Genomic DNA, 13,347 nt, shown 5'->3' on the forward strand with positions numbered 1-13,347 from the left:
TTTCATTAATCTTCTCCTTAGCATATAATTTAGAATAAAAATCCACAAAGGCTTCCTTAATAAAATCCTGTTGAAACACCATTTTTCCCTTGTGTTCAATTTTGTCTATATTAGAAGCCCTCTGCTTTTTCCTTAGTCTATAAGCTAGCCATCTACCTGGCTTGTTAGCATTGCAAAAAGTATTATGCCTGGCAAACCTCAAATTGGTTGCCACTTGATCAGCCATTAATTTGTCAAATTGTCCTCTTAATAGCTTGATAGCCTCCTTAGTCTTCACATCCAATGGATTCAAAATCAAAGCATTCTCCTTTTCCTTAATTTCATTCTCCAATTGTTTCCTTCTAGCTTCCAACGTACGTCTATATTTATTGTTCATATATATCAACACTCCTCTCATATAGGCCTTGCTAGCATCCCAGACCATATCCATAGAAGTATCCTTATTCATGTTAATTTCAAAAAAATCCTTCATTCGCTGTTTACACTCTTCCACATTTTCCTGGTTTCTAAACAAATTCTCATTTACACGCCACGAGCGCCTATCTCTGTTATCCTTATTAAACTCTAACCATACTGGGCTATGGTCAGAAATAGCTCTTGCACAAATCTTTATCTTCTTAATCCTAGAAAAGAAATCATTAGTCAGCAAAATAAAGTCGATCCTAGAAAAAGATTGATGTCTATCAGAAAAAAAAGTATAATCCTTTTCATGCGGGTGTGTGTCACGCCAAATGTCTCGCAATTCCAAATCATCCTTCATTTCAAAAAAAGACTTAGGCAGTCTGGCATGACACGGAATACGCTTAAAAAAACCAGCCTTATCCATCTGTACGTCCAAAACGCCATTCCAATCCCCCATAAAAATAAACGATTTGTAATCCAACTGGGTAAGCTTTGTGTGAAGTAAGCTAAAAAAAGTCAGCCTGTTGTTGTTGTTGATTAGGAGCATACAGTCCAACTAAAAGCGTTTTTTTGCCTTCTAGCAACAAGTCAATCATTACGTATCTTCCATGCTTATCTGCTTCAATTAAGTTTGCTGTTATAGCACTTTTAATATAAACAACCACTCCATTTTTCTTATTCATTGCAGAGGCAACAAATTGCGTACCCAGTCTTGAGTTCAGTAAAAACTTTTGGTCCATAGCCCTAATATGCGTTTCTTGCAAGCATATAACATCAGTCTTAAATTGTTTTAAATATAAAAAAACTTTCTTTCTCTTCTGAGGCGAATTTAATCCATTAACATTCCAAGTCAAAAATTTAGTCGCCATTCTTATCGCCCCAAAGCTTTTGGAGCACCTCATCAATGGCCCTGCCTCCTTTGGGCCGCGCTCCTCCCACTGCCTCGCTGTAAGTGCGCTTTGAAAATTCCATAATCTTCTGCTGGTCTTGTTCCTTTATTTGTTTTGCTCTTTTTAAAGCAGCACGCGTCACCCTCTGCTCTCCAGCATCAGCCAATGAAATTATAGTTTGATCCCCTCCTGCACCATTCTCCTCTGTCTGTCCATCTTCGGCCTCTTGAAGTTTTCCTTCTCCAGATCCCTTTGCAGCTTCCAGAAGTGATAGTGGGGTTGCTTTTAAAACATTATTGTAGAATTCACGCGCCTGTGCCACAGTAACCAGACGATATCTTTTACCTTCATGCATCGCCACCAGCCCAACTGGAATCTCCCATCTGAACCTTATGTCACGTTGTTTAAGTTCCTGCACCAAAAATGCAAAGTCCTTTCTTCTCCTTAAAATCTTTGGAGGAATTTCCTTTAAGACCAAAACCTCTTGATCAGCAACCACTACTTTAGTATCATAGGCAGCTTGAATAACTTCATCTCTAATTTCTCTCTTTGTAAAGTAAACCACCACATCTCTAGGTAGCTTCCTCTGTCTGGCAATCCATGAATTCACACGAAAAACTTTATCCATACATCCCTTTATTTCAGATGCTGGCTGACCCAATACTGCTTCCAGGGCTTCAGAAATCAGCTGCTTTAAATCTTCTTTAACATTTTCTTTTAAGCCCCTAATTCTGATAGCATACTGCATCTGGTGAAACTGAACAAGGCTTAACTCTCTGTCCGCTTTGTCTTCATTCTCCAATACCTTAACTTCTAATACAGCATTTTTTGAGTCAAATCTTCCACTTTTTCTTCCAAACCTTGTACACATTCAGCCACACTTTCCACTGTAGACAAAATGTCTACCCTCATTGCATTAAATTTCTCTTCCATCCTCTCTTCTATTCTCTCCTCCATTTTTGCCAGTTTATCACTCAATGTTACTAAAATTACCTGGGCATGCTTTTCAAGGGCATCTTGTAAATCCTTCGATGTCAATGCAGCAGGAGGAAGCAAGGCTTGCAACGATGTCTGTTGCACCGGAGAAGTTCCAGCACTCCGAAGAGTTTTTGAAGGAGGTTTAGCCGCCATCTTTTACTTTCACTTGTGACGCACTTTCACTTTAAGTTTAAAAAGTCCATTAAGCTCGAGAGTAAAGTATAATAATCCTCTTCACCTTTTCCTCTTGTACTGCTCTGCCTGCTCCTTTAATTCCAGAGTCTTTCCTTCAGGCAGGGGTGGTCGCAAACGCCTGGCTCTGCTCCAAGAAATCCGGAGCAGAGACGCTGGCCAGCTGGGAGCAACCCAGGCTACGGGGGAGTTCGATCCTTCAGCCGCCCAAGCTTTAAGCTCAGGCGGCCCCGGAGAACACGACCCCTACCTGGGGCCTCACCCCCTCCTCTTCTCCCGAGGAGGGGGCTTCAAATTCACCCGAACAGCTGATCGGCGCTGTTTCGGGTGAAAATTACACAGCTGAGCCGCGGGCAGCCCGGGAAGGCTGTCTCCGGCGCCGCGCAGCCACCGGAAGTCCATTATTATTACATTTTTATCCTATCTCTTTTATATATAACTCAACGTTCCCTACAACAGCTCTGTGAGGTAGCTTGGGCTAAAAGAGAATGACTGGCTCAAAGTCACCTAGCTGGTTTTCATGCCTAAGGAAGGTCTAGAACAGGGGTGTCAAACTCAATTAATTGAGGGCTGCATCAGCATTGTGGTTGCCCTCAGGGGGTCAGGGGGGCATGGCTGGCATGGACATGGCCTGCTGGGTGGGCGTGGCCAGCTTAATGTCACTTGCGTCAGGGGCACCTGTGCGGGGCTTGACAGGACTGGGGCAGATCCAAGGGTCTCCAGCAGAGGGGGAGCCTAGGGTGATCATTGGGGCATGGTCCACTGGAGGAGCCTCACTGAGCCTCAGGCCGTGCAGGGGGCCCCTGGATGGTGGCATGGACTGCCCAGAGCCTTGGGTAGCAGAGGTCAAGTACCCAGCCTGACCCTTGAGCTTCCACGGCACCAGGACCCCACAGCCCTGCCTAGCCTAGCCGTACTTCCCTGAGGGGGCGCCCAGCTGCGCTTACCTCCTCCTCAAGGCTGCTACTGCTGTGCTTGCTCTCCTTGGCCAGGTTGCTCATGGTGGGTGCAGAAGGGCAAAGTGCGTCGGTCAGAGGGAGGCCCATGCCTTCTCCATCCGAGGAGACCTGGCTTTGTAACCAAAGCATCCTTAGCAATAGGATGAGAGACCACCAGGGGATGGCGAAAGGGCAGCAGGGCTGCTGGTGGCCAAGTGCTAAGGCAGGACTTCCCTCAGACCTCACCTCCCTCTCCTTCCTTCCTTCCTTCCTTCCTTCCTTCCTTCCTTCCTTCCTTCCTTCTTTCCTCCCTCCCTCCCTCCCTCCCTCCCTCCCTCCTTCCTTCCTTCCTTCCTTCCTTCCTTTCCCTATTTCCTTCCTTCCTTCCTTCCCTTTCTTCCTGTTTCCCTCCCCTCCTTCCTTCCCTCTCTCCCTCCCTCTCTGTGCCCAGGAAGGGAGGAGGGGAAGGGGAGAGGTTGGCAGCACTTCTCTCAAAGAATAAGAGTTGGAAGAGATGTTTGAGATCTTTAGTCCAAGCCCCTGCTCAAGCAGGGGACCTGTACCATTTCAGACAATGGAATATCCAGTCTCTACTTAAAAGCTTTCAGTGATGGAACATCCACAAGTTCTGAAGGCAAGCCTTTTCACTGGTTAGTTGTTTTCATAAGTCCTTAGTTCTAGACTGGTTTTCTTCTTGATTAGTTTCCATCTATTATTGCCTTCTGATGCTTTGGAAAGTAGGTTGACCCCTTCTTCTCTGTGGCAGCCATCAAATATTAGAACATTGCTATCATGTCACCACCCCTAGTCCTTTTCACTAAGCTAGACACACCCAATTCCCACAAACATTTGTCATAGGTTTTAGCCTCCAGCCCCCTAAACATCTATGTTTACCATCAGTTTAGACCAGATGTTTCCCCCTGGTTTGGTTTATAGAACAGTGGCCATGAGCAGAGCCTTCTCAGAGACAGCCCCCCAATTATAGAACTTTCTTCCAAGGAAAATATGAACAGTGCATCACCCGTTTAGAGGCAGTTCCAAACACTGTTCAGCCAGGCGTATGTAGAACAACACCACACTTTATGGTCAAACAGCACTAAGTAAATTACTACTAATCTTTCTTAAAATACACACTTTTAATATTGTTTTAAGCAGTGCTAGTGATGCTTTACAATAGCTGTGTCTTTGAGAGTTTTCTTGTAAACCACCCTGGATTTCTCAGAAATGTAATTTTGAATTAGATGTTGATTTAATAAATTAGGCAGAAGAAACAAATGTTTAAATACATCTAAGTCCCACAGACCTACTGCCTCCTAGGCGCATACTGCAGAGAAAGCATTGTATTTCTAGCCAGCATAATCACAGGATGATGGGAACTGTGGTCCATGCACCCAAAAGACATTAGTTTGGGTAAGGCTGTGTTAAATTATAAAAGAGTGATGAAGGGAAGTAGGAGCAAGAAACACTTTCCATGTTTCCGACAAAATAATTTGGGGGGGGGGGAGTTGACTTGGCCTTTTAATTTCAATTCACACCAATTCTTAACTTCCCATTTCAATCCAAAGAGTTCTATTATTGCCTGAATTTTAGGGGAGGAGAGGCGGCAAGAATAGATCACAAAGTTTGCTCTCTCGCCTGCCCTGAGAGAGAGAGAGAGAGATCCCCTTTTTGTAAGTTTGCCTACTCTGCAACGCTCCCAGTTCTCCACATTTTTGCTTCCCTGCTGGCTCAATCTCTCTCTCTCTCTCTCTCTCTCTCTCTCTCTCTCTCTCAGATTCAATCCACAGCTCGGTTCTGCAAGACCTCTGTAGCCAAGAACTGAACTATTGATTCAATCTATAGCATGGTACTCAGCTGCAAAATGCAGGCTGGAATGCAGCTGCAGAATGGAGCTGCTCCTTCGGCCCCAGAAGTGGACTGGCTGGGCTGGGCTGTCGGTGCTGGGAAAAGACACCCCTGGTGCCTCTTTTGGAGGCAAAAAAAAAAGTCCCGGTTTCATTATCGGGGAAACATGGTAGTACAACCTTTAACATTGTTTATAAATGGAAAGTTAAAAAGAGAAAAATTGAGAAAGTAAATTATCCAGTATAGGTCATCCTCGACTTACAACAGTTCATCCATTCAGTTACAATAGGACTGAAAAAAGTGCTGTACAACTGTTGCCACCATCCCCATGGTCATGAGATCAGAATTCGGACACTTGGCAACTGACTCATATTTATGACAGTTGCAGTGTCCCAGGGTCATGTGATCACCTTTCGTGACCTTCTGACAAGCAAAATCAATAGGGAAGCCAAATTCACTTAATTACCATGTTACTATCTTAACAACTTCAGTGATTCACTTAACAACTATGACAAGGAAGATCACAAAATGTGGCAAAATTCACTTAACAAATGTCTCACTTAGCAACAGAAATTTTGGGGTCAGTTGAGGTCATAGGTCAAGGACTACCTGCATTAAATATTTTTGCACTTTATTTATAAATTATGGCAGCACGTATACACTTATTCCTCAGTGATACTGTAAGTTTGGAGAATAGCTTTTTTAACAGTGACAGTACACCCTAAACAACATATTTAGAAGTCTGAGAGTTCTTTAAATTAGATTTTAAGAAAAAGAAAAGTACAATTAACCTTTGGTGATTAAATTTGGAACAGAGACTGATAAAGACAAATTCATAGATAGCATATTTTTTGAATTGTTACAGTGTTTTGAGTTGTACTTTCAGAGTTCCTATAACAAATAAATTGGTCTTTGTTTTTTTTAGTTTGATGTTTGATTTTTTTAAATAAAATAAAACTTGCTGTATTTGATAATGTTGTGAATTCACACAACTTTACTAATAACTCAATCTACTTCATTTACAGGAAGTATCCATCAAAGCTTGCTTGCTTCAACAGACAAAAAAATTAATGGGCAAAATTACGGTTTTTAGGTAGGTAGATATTTTCCTAGTGTGTGTTAGGTGATTCTTTTAGGAAGATTTTTAACTGATTGATAAAGTATTTCTTTGCTAAATATTTGAAGAAGTTTAGGAATAATAAGATAAATATGTTGTATATTTATTTTTTGTGTTAAATATATGTATGGTTGAAAAAATAACGTCTAAATAGGAATGTAGCTCCTGAAATAGATTTAATGTAAGGCCACAATACTAAAATTTAGCTCTCTTTAAACTGAATTGGCAATATATTATTTGCTGCTGTTTGCATTCTCAATAAATCATACGTAGCAATTGTAATATTTATAATAATTTTAACTTACAGCATTATTTGTACAATATATTGAAAACCTTAAACTTTCCCAAATGCCCATTTTTCAAGATAATATTTATTTTAATCTTAACATTTATTTGTGTAGTCATATTTGCTAAAATTCCTGAGTTGTTGATTCCTTTATTCCAGGGGAGTTGGTAAATTGTGAAATCAGTATTAATTTTTTTTAAAAAGTCTCCCCCCCTATATATTTTGTCCATTAGAACAGCAGCTTCATATTGCACATCATAGTTGGTCAGGGAAGAGTGATTGGGAATGGAAATTAACATTTCAGTTGTGTAATACTAGTTTTTCTTCTCTAATTGGAAATATAGAAATGGACATTTTCACTACATTGACCATGAGCACATTGTATTTAATCTGGATTCTTATCTGTAACTTCTTCTGAGGGAGTCATGATGTATAAACAATTTTTCCTCCAAAGCAGTCCAGAATTGTCAGCATTTTCCAGAAATATCCTGGCTTTTAAATGTAGTTGTATCACCTACTTTATATAGTACCTTGGAAGAAGCATTGTCTTGGTTGGCAAGTCCAGTGCTAGAGAAGCTACTTCCAAAGTGGTTACTTGTTTTTACTGGACCTTTAATCCTTGACTGAATGACTTAGATAAACTGGAGAATTATGGAGAAAGAAAATCTTGCATCTGGAGTTTCTGTTGGCTGTTTCATTCATAATTATCTTGCCAGGCTGTCTTATAGTCCAGGGCCGTGGTGGCGAACCTATGGCACACATGCCAGAGGTGGCCTTCAGATGGGTTTTATAAAACCTTTTCGCTTTAGGCGTCCGCCACCGTGTACAAAAATAAATAAATGGTGATGTCCATTTTGCGGTATAAGTTCATGGTGACCTAACCCTAAGTGGAATTTTCCTCCAATGGGATTTTCCCATGTATTTTACCAGGAAACATAGATAGGGCAGCTTAGAAAAGTAAGTGCCCTCCTAACCATACCCAAGCACTCCGGGTTTGTTGGCGATGTCCATTTTACTGTATGGGTTCATGGTGACCTAACCCTAACCCTAAGTGGAATTTTCCTCCAGTGGGCCATGCCCACTTGGCACCCAATGATACTTAAGTGGGTTTTAGGTCGCAGTTTGGGCGCTCAGTCTCTGAAAGGTTTGCCATGTTTGGTCCAGGGCTTTTCAACCTTTTCACAGATTGTACCACTTTTAGGACATGACAATATTCGAGTACCACCAGTGCTTAGCAAGATGTCAAAAACTTGATGACCAAAAAAAAGGGAGGGATTTTGGGTTTTACTGATTAGATTCATTTGTTGTTATAGAAATAGCTAGTTTATAATATGAGGACCCAGATTGTTGGGGGCAATAAGCTGACTTTGTAATAATGCCGCTTGGGGTGTGTGTGAAAGCCCTAATAAGCAGGCATATACATAGAATGAAGGCTACTGCTAAGCTTGTAAGCCGCCCTGAGTCTTCGGAGAAGGGCGGGATATAAATGGAATTAAAATAAAAAATAAAATAAAATTATGGAAAAGTAAAAAGTTGAGGTTCAGTGTTAATGCTTCCTTCAACTGCAACAGAGGAAGTCTGTTCTTTTCCCCTGCTTCCCCTCACTTTCTCCCCCTTTTTCCTTCCCACTGTGTCCTAATATTTGCTTTTGTATTTTTTGTTTTATTCTATAATCTAATATTATAAACTGTAGAAAAAAGGAAAAAAGTACCATTTTTAATTTCTTTGGTGGCTGTTGGTTTGCTGAATCACTTTCCCTTTGCACTGACAAATGTATGATGAATTTATCCATGTTTCTTAATATGCACCACTACCAGCTAGCTCAGGGGTCTTCAAACTTGGCATTTTTAAGACTTATGGACTTCAACTCCCTGAATTCCTCAGCCATCATGGCTGGTTGAGGAATTCTGGGAGTTGAAGTCCACAGGTTTAAAGTTGCTAAGTTTGTAGACCCCTGAGCTAGCTTGTCAGCTCTTCTTCCTCTCTTCCTTCTGAGTGTAGTAAGAATGCGCACCTTTCCCCCCCCCCCGCCCCCAATCCCTTCCCTGTACCCTTAAAGACACAGGAATCAAATGCAAAGCAAGAAAGGCTCACAAAATAAAGAAACACATAAACTCTTTTTTCTTCTTCTTTAAGCTGCTTCAGGCTGTCATGTGTCACAATGTTGCAACCGAGACTGAAAGGCAATTGCGAAAAGCTTTAGATTTAAATTAAGCCTGTTTACCTTCAAAGAAAACTTTCTAAAAGCCATAGACCAGGCATGTGAAACTTGTGATGTCACGTAACGTATTGTGACTTTTTCCACATTGCTGGCAATGGTTTCAGTATATTTGACATGCCTGCTATAGACAGACCCAATTAAAGGGGGTAAAATTAATTACATTTGTTTAAAGGGATTAAACCTTTCCCTGTTGTCTTTTTTCCCTTTCCCGCCCAAACCACCTCCTTTTTTAGCCTTTCCTCCCCCCCCTTTTCTTCAGTTCACCTCCAGCTTCAAGCTGTTTTCGGAAGCGCCAATCAGCTGGAGCCCTGTCTGCTCCTGGGGCTTCTGCCGAGCCCAGACAGTCCTGCAGCTGCAGCTACCTCTCCCTCAGACTTGGGTAGCTTCAGCTCATTCCCCCCCCTACACTTCTAGGATGGTCGCGTACCACCTGCCACGTGGCAAAGTACCACAGGTTGATAAGCGTACCACCAGTTGAAAAGCCCTGTTATAGTTTACTTGCTGTTTGATAAATCCATCTTTGTAACAAGATTTGAGGGTTTAGCTGGTAACTTACCAATATTGAAGCTGAAGATTCTTCTAGCCATAGTCACCGGGATATTTAATGCAGCAGCATCATAGGCCTGAAAGCTGGGAAATAAAATTATGATCATCCATGTTGGCTCTTTCAATCACTCTGGGTCTCTGATCTGGACAAATATGAATTCAGAATATGTAATCTGATTGTATGCATTTATTACATTATTTGGGCAGCACTAACAAGAGCAACATTTGGCAATTAAAGATATTTCCACTATAGCAAAGATTAAAAAAGAAAACAAAAATTGAAATAATTAAATAAAACTAGTATTGGTATCGTCGCATGGTTATGGCAGTCTTTGTCTACCAGCACATGATTATAGTTTTCAGGTAATTTTCAAACACAGATCAATGTGCAGCATATTGCCTAGTCCATCCTCTTAGTGGTGAGGGTGTGAGTCACAACAAAATGCAAACATTGGATTGTAAAAATTTTAATTGATAAAGTCTGACATTGAGATTGATACAGGATTTTGGGGTCAATGTATTTGAGCTTTTCTGGCTAATATTTGGGGACTGTAGTTGAAATGTTAATAACATGTTACGGACATTCTCACAAAATAATTGCTGTGATGGGATGAAAGTCATATAATGCCTTTTTACCAGAAAATTAATAAGATTATGCCCCATCATTTCCTTGATTCTTTTTTTAAAAACAAGTCTTATTAATTTTCTAATTTTACATCCAAATATTTATGAAGCAATGTGGTGATTGGATAGTCAAAAGTCCAATAACAAAATCTTTTTGAACATAGCTCAGGGCACGTCAACAAAAATTCCAATTCCCTTAGTCACAACATCAAAATCAAATTAATATATTTCTGGTTGTGACACTGTCAGAGCAATTATCAATACATTTTCACATATACTTATCCATGTCCTGTTTTTAAGTTTTATCTAATTTAAATACAGTGCTTCAAATTAGCCTATAGTATCTAAAAAACTTAATTTTCGGGTGACCCACATTTCCCCTATTTCATTATATAGTAATTATCATAACTGAAATATGTTCATTTAAGTGCATTCTTGTTTTATTTCAAAAACATATTCTATTTGTCATCTTTGTAATTCATCAATGATTAACAAAATATCTTTTTTATATATATGTTTTATTGATTTTTTAATATTTACACATACATGTATTTGTGAAGCAATATGTTGGTTGGGTAGTCAAAATAACAAAATAACAAATAAGTTGTAAATAGTTCAGGTTGCATCAACAGGGATTCCCTCTCTGATTCCCTTAATTATCACATAGTCAAAATAGTCAAGTTAATACATTTCTAGTTGTAACCCCGTCAATTAACAAAATTTTCAATATATTTTCACTAATACATATCAATATCCTGAATTTAAATTTTATCTAATTGCAATAGAATATTCTAGAATAGCCTATAATGTACGAAAGAAAGCTTAATTTTGGGGTAACCCACAGTTCCCTATTTCAATAAAGAATAATTCTCTTGTCTACTAAAGTTACATTGTTCATTACAAAACATTATTATGTTTTACCGTTAAAATCTAGTTTTCATCTTAACAAATCACCAATTATTAGAAAGATATTCTTTGTCTTAACCGTTCAAGAATTATTAAAATACTATCTTTTGTATATAAAATTCTAGATTCTATAATATAGTTCAAAAGTAACAACTAATATATTCTATAAGTTGTCTTAACCATACATCAATTGTTAAAATGCTATCTTTCAATATATCATTCCAAATTCTATAATATAATTCAGAATTATATTCTAAAAGATTACTTTTGTTTTACCTTACAGATCTGCAACCTAAATGTAAAATATTTTTTAGAGATTCCCCTTAATCCATTGAAAGGTATTTTATCTTTAGGAATCCCAAAAAAGAAACAAGCTCAGTTTTTTAAATCTAACTCTTGCCTTCCTTTTGTGCCAATCAGGTTTCCCTTTTGGCGTATTTAAATTCTCAAATGTATCTCCCTTTCTTCCTATGCCCCTTATTTGAAACCAGGGAGAGTATCCAAATGTCAGTTTTGCAAAGAAAGTGTCCCCTTTGTAACCATTGAAGTTTTGCTTTAATAATTCAGTTTTTGATGATTGATGTAATATAGTTGTCATTAAATCAGGCACGTCTTTTTCTTCTTCCAATTCCATCTGGATTAGGTAGAAAGTAGTAGCTGGTGTGATGGTTGTCATTTGATTAGTTGAATTCTCAATAAATTATATTTGAAGGCCTTTAGTGTCTTCACTCTTAATATTGCTTTCTTCAGGTGCTATTGCTTTTTGAGTTGAAAGCTTTGTAGTTGACATTGAAGTTTGGACTTTAAGATTCTCTGTAGGTTACATTTGTTGTTCTTTGAAGTCTCCTATTTTAGTGTTAGTTTCCACTTCTATTTGCTCTTGGATTATTATTTCCTCATTTAAGGTCAGAATTTGATTTGGTGGCTTTAAGTTGTCAGATTTTTCTTGCAGTTTGGCTTTAATTTGCTCTGTCATTGCCAAAATCGTGTCCAGTATCAGTTTATAATCAAGTGGTGGCATATATTCATCCATTTCGTTGTTTGCAGCTAAATCTTCCATGGAGGCTATTTTAATAATAGTCAAAGATTATCCACCTCCAAGAGTTGTTTTCAGTGCCAGGTGTTCCCACACTTATCTTTAAAAGTAATGTCAAGGACAGCTCTGTTATTCAGTCAGCTCTCACAACAGGAGAAAAATTTACTTGCTGTACCAGGTTTCGCCACAAGATGTCATCAATAGCATATAAAATGCAATGTAAAAATTTTCTTTTTTTCCAAATTAATATAAAACTTTTGTAGCATTAGTCCAATTTTTTTCTTTAATTCACAGCTTAGAGAGGAAATAGGGTAGTACATCCCCACCAAAAAACTAGGAGGTTTTTTAGTAAATACAGATAAAATCACTTAATTTCTTTGCTGAATTACTTGAATTTCTTTAAGTTTTTAAGGTTTGTTCCCAAAGTAGATATTTGCCCTTTTTTCAAAAAGTGGGGAAAGAAATTTTCAGGAAAGTCCCACAGGAAAATAGTTAAGGGAGTAAGAAAGGTAAAGTCTCACCCAGGTCCTCCAGATTGCTTCTTAGTGCTAGATAGTGCTTTTGGCTTTCGGTAGGGAGCGCCTTAATGATCGGCCATCTTTATGGCTGGTCTCTTCTTCGGGCCAAAGGAGTTGTCCCGGATTCAAGTGGAGGGCTGCTGCCCTTCCGCAATCACAGAGAAGGCCTCCTCTCGGTAGTCGCCCCTCCAGGGCGATTTTCGACCCTTTTCAGGGTCCTCCAAAAAAGAAAGAACGGACGGCAGGAAGTGGACTGTTCCTGCGCATCCGGAAGCGCCACGCGCGCAAACCGGAAGCCAATGATTAACAAAATATCTTTTGTTGTATCATTCCAAGTTTTATAATATAATTCAAAGTTATGTTCTAGTAGCCAATTTTCATTCCCTTAGAAATCTAGGTCCTAAACATAAAATCAGTTTATATCTTTTAACAGTTCCCCTTGGCCCATTAAAAGATTTTAAGCTTTATTATTACAAATCCCAACGTTAAGAAAAAAAATCCATTTTTTAAATCTAACTCTAGCTTTCTTTTTTGTGCCACGCAGGCTTCCATATCACTGCTCTTAACTTTTGAAATGTCTCTCCCTTTCTTCCTACATACGTTGTTTGAATCCATCCAGTTGTCAATTTTTCAAAGAGAGCGATCCCTTTATAGTCATTTAATTGTCGCTCTAATAGCTCAAATCTCCATGTTTGGTGTAGTATAGTTGTCATTAATTCAGTCTGGTCTTCTTCCAATCCCATATGATGCCTTTTTACCAGAAAATTAATAAGATTATGCCCCATCGTTTTCTTGATTCTTGTTGGATGCTTTTAAAATTCATTTTGGGGTGCAGCAGGAGATTAGAG

At 39.1% G+C, this 13,347-nt stretch overlaps 1 protein-coding gene across 5 annotated transcripts in view; it reads left to right on the top strand.

Annotated features, from left to right (window-relative positions):
- The window catches only part of CNOT2 (CCR4-NOT transcription complex subunit 2), a 74,618-nt gene that overhangs the window by 14,922 nt on the left and 46,349 nt on the right, over nucleotides 1-13,347 (top strand). For 2 of the 5 annotated variants that reach the window (XM_083366452.1, XM_083366453.1), the window contains exon 2: nucleotides 6,271-6,338. The exons of 2 other annotated variants lie outside the window; for them this stretch is intronic. The gene's annotated coding sequence lies outside the window, so the exon portion shown is untranslated. The remainder of the gene's footprint in view (nucleotides 1-6,270; nucleotides 6,339-13,347) is intronic. One more of the 5 variants, XM_083366454.1, reaches the window with a different exon arrangement.

This window comes from Vipera ursinii (genome assembly GCF_947247035.1).
Source record: "Vipera ursinii genome assembly, chromosome: 6".
NCBI lineage: Eukaryota > Metazoa > Chordata > Lepidosauria > Squamata > Viperidae > Vipera > Vipera ursinii.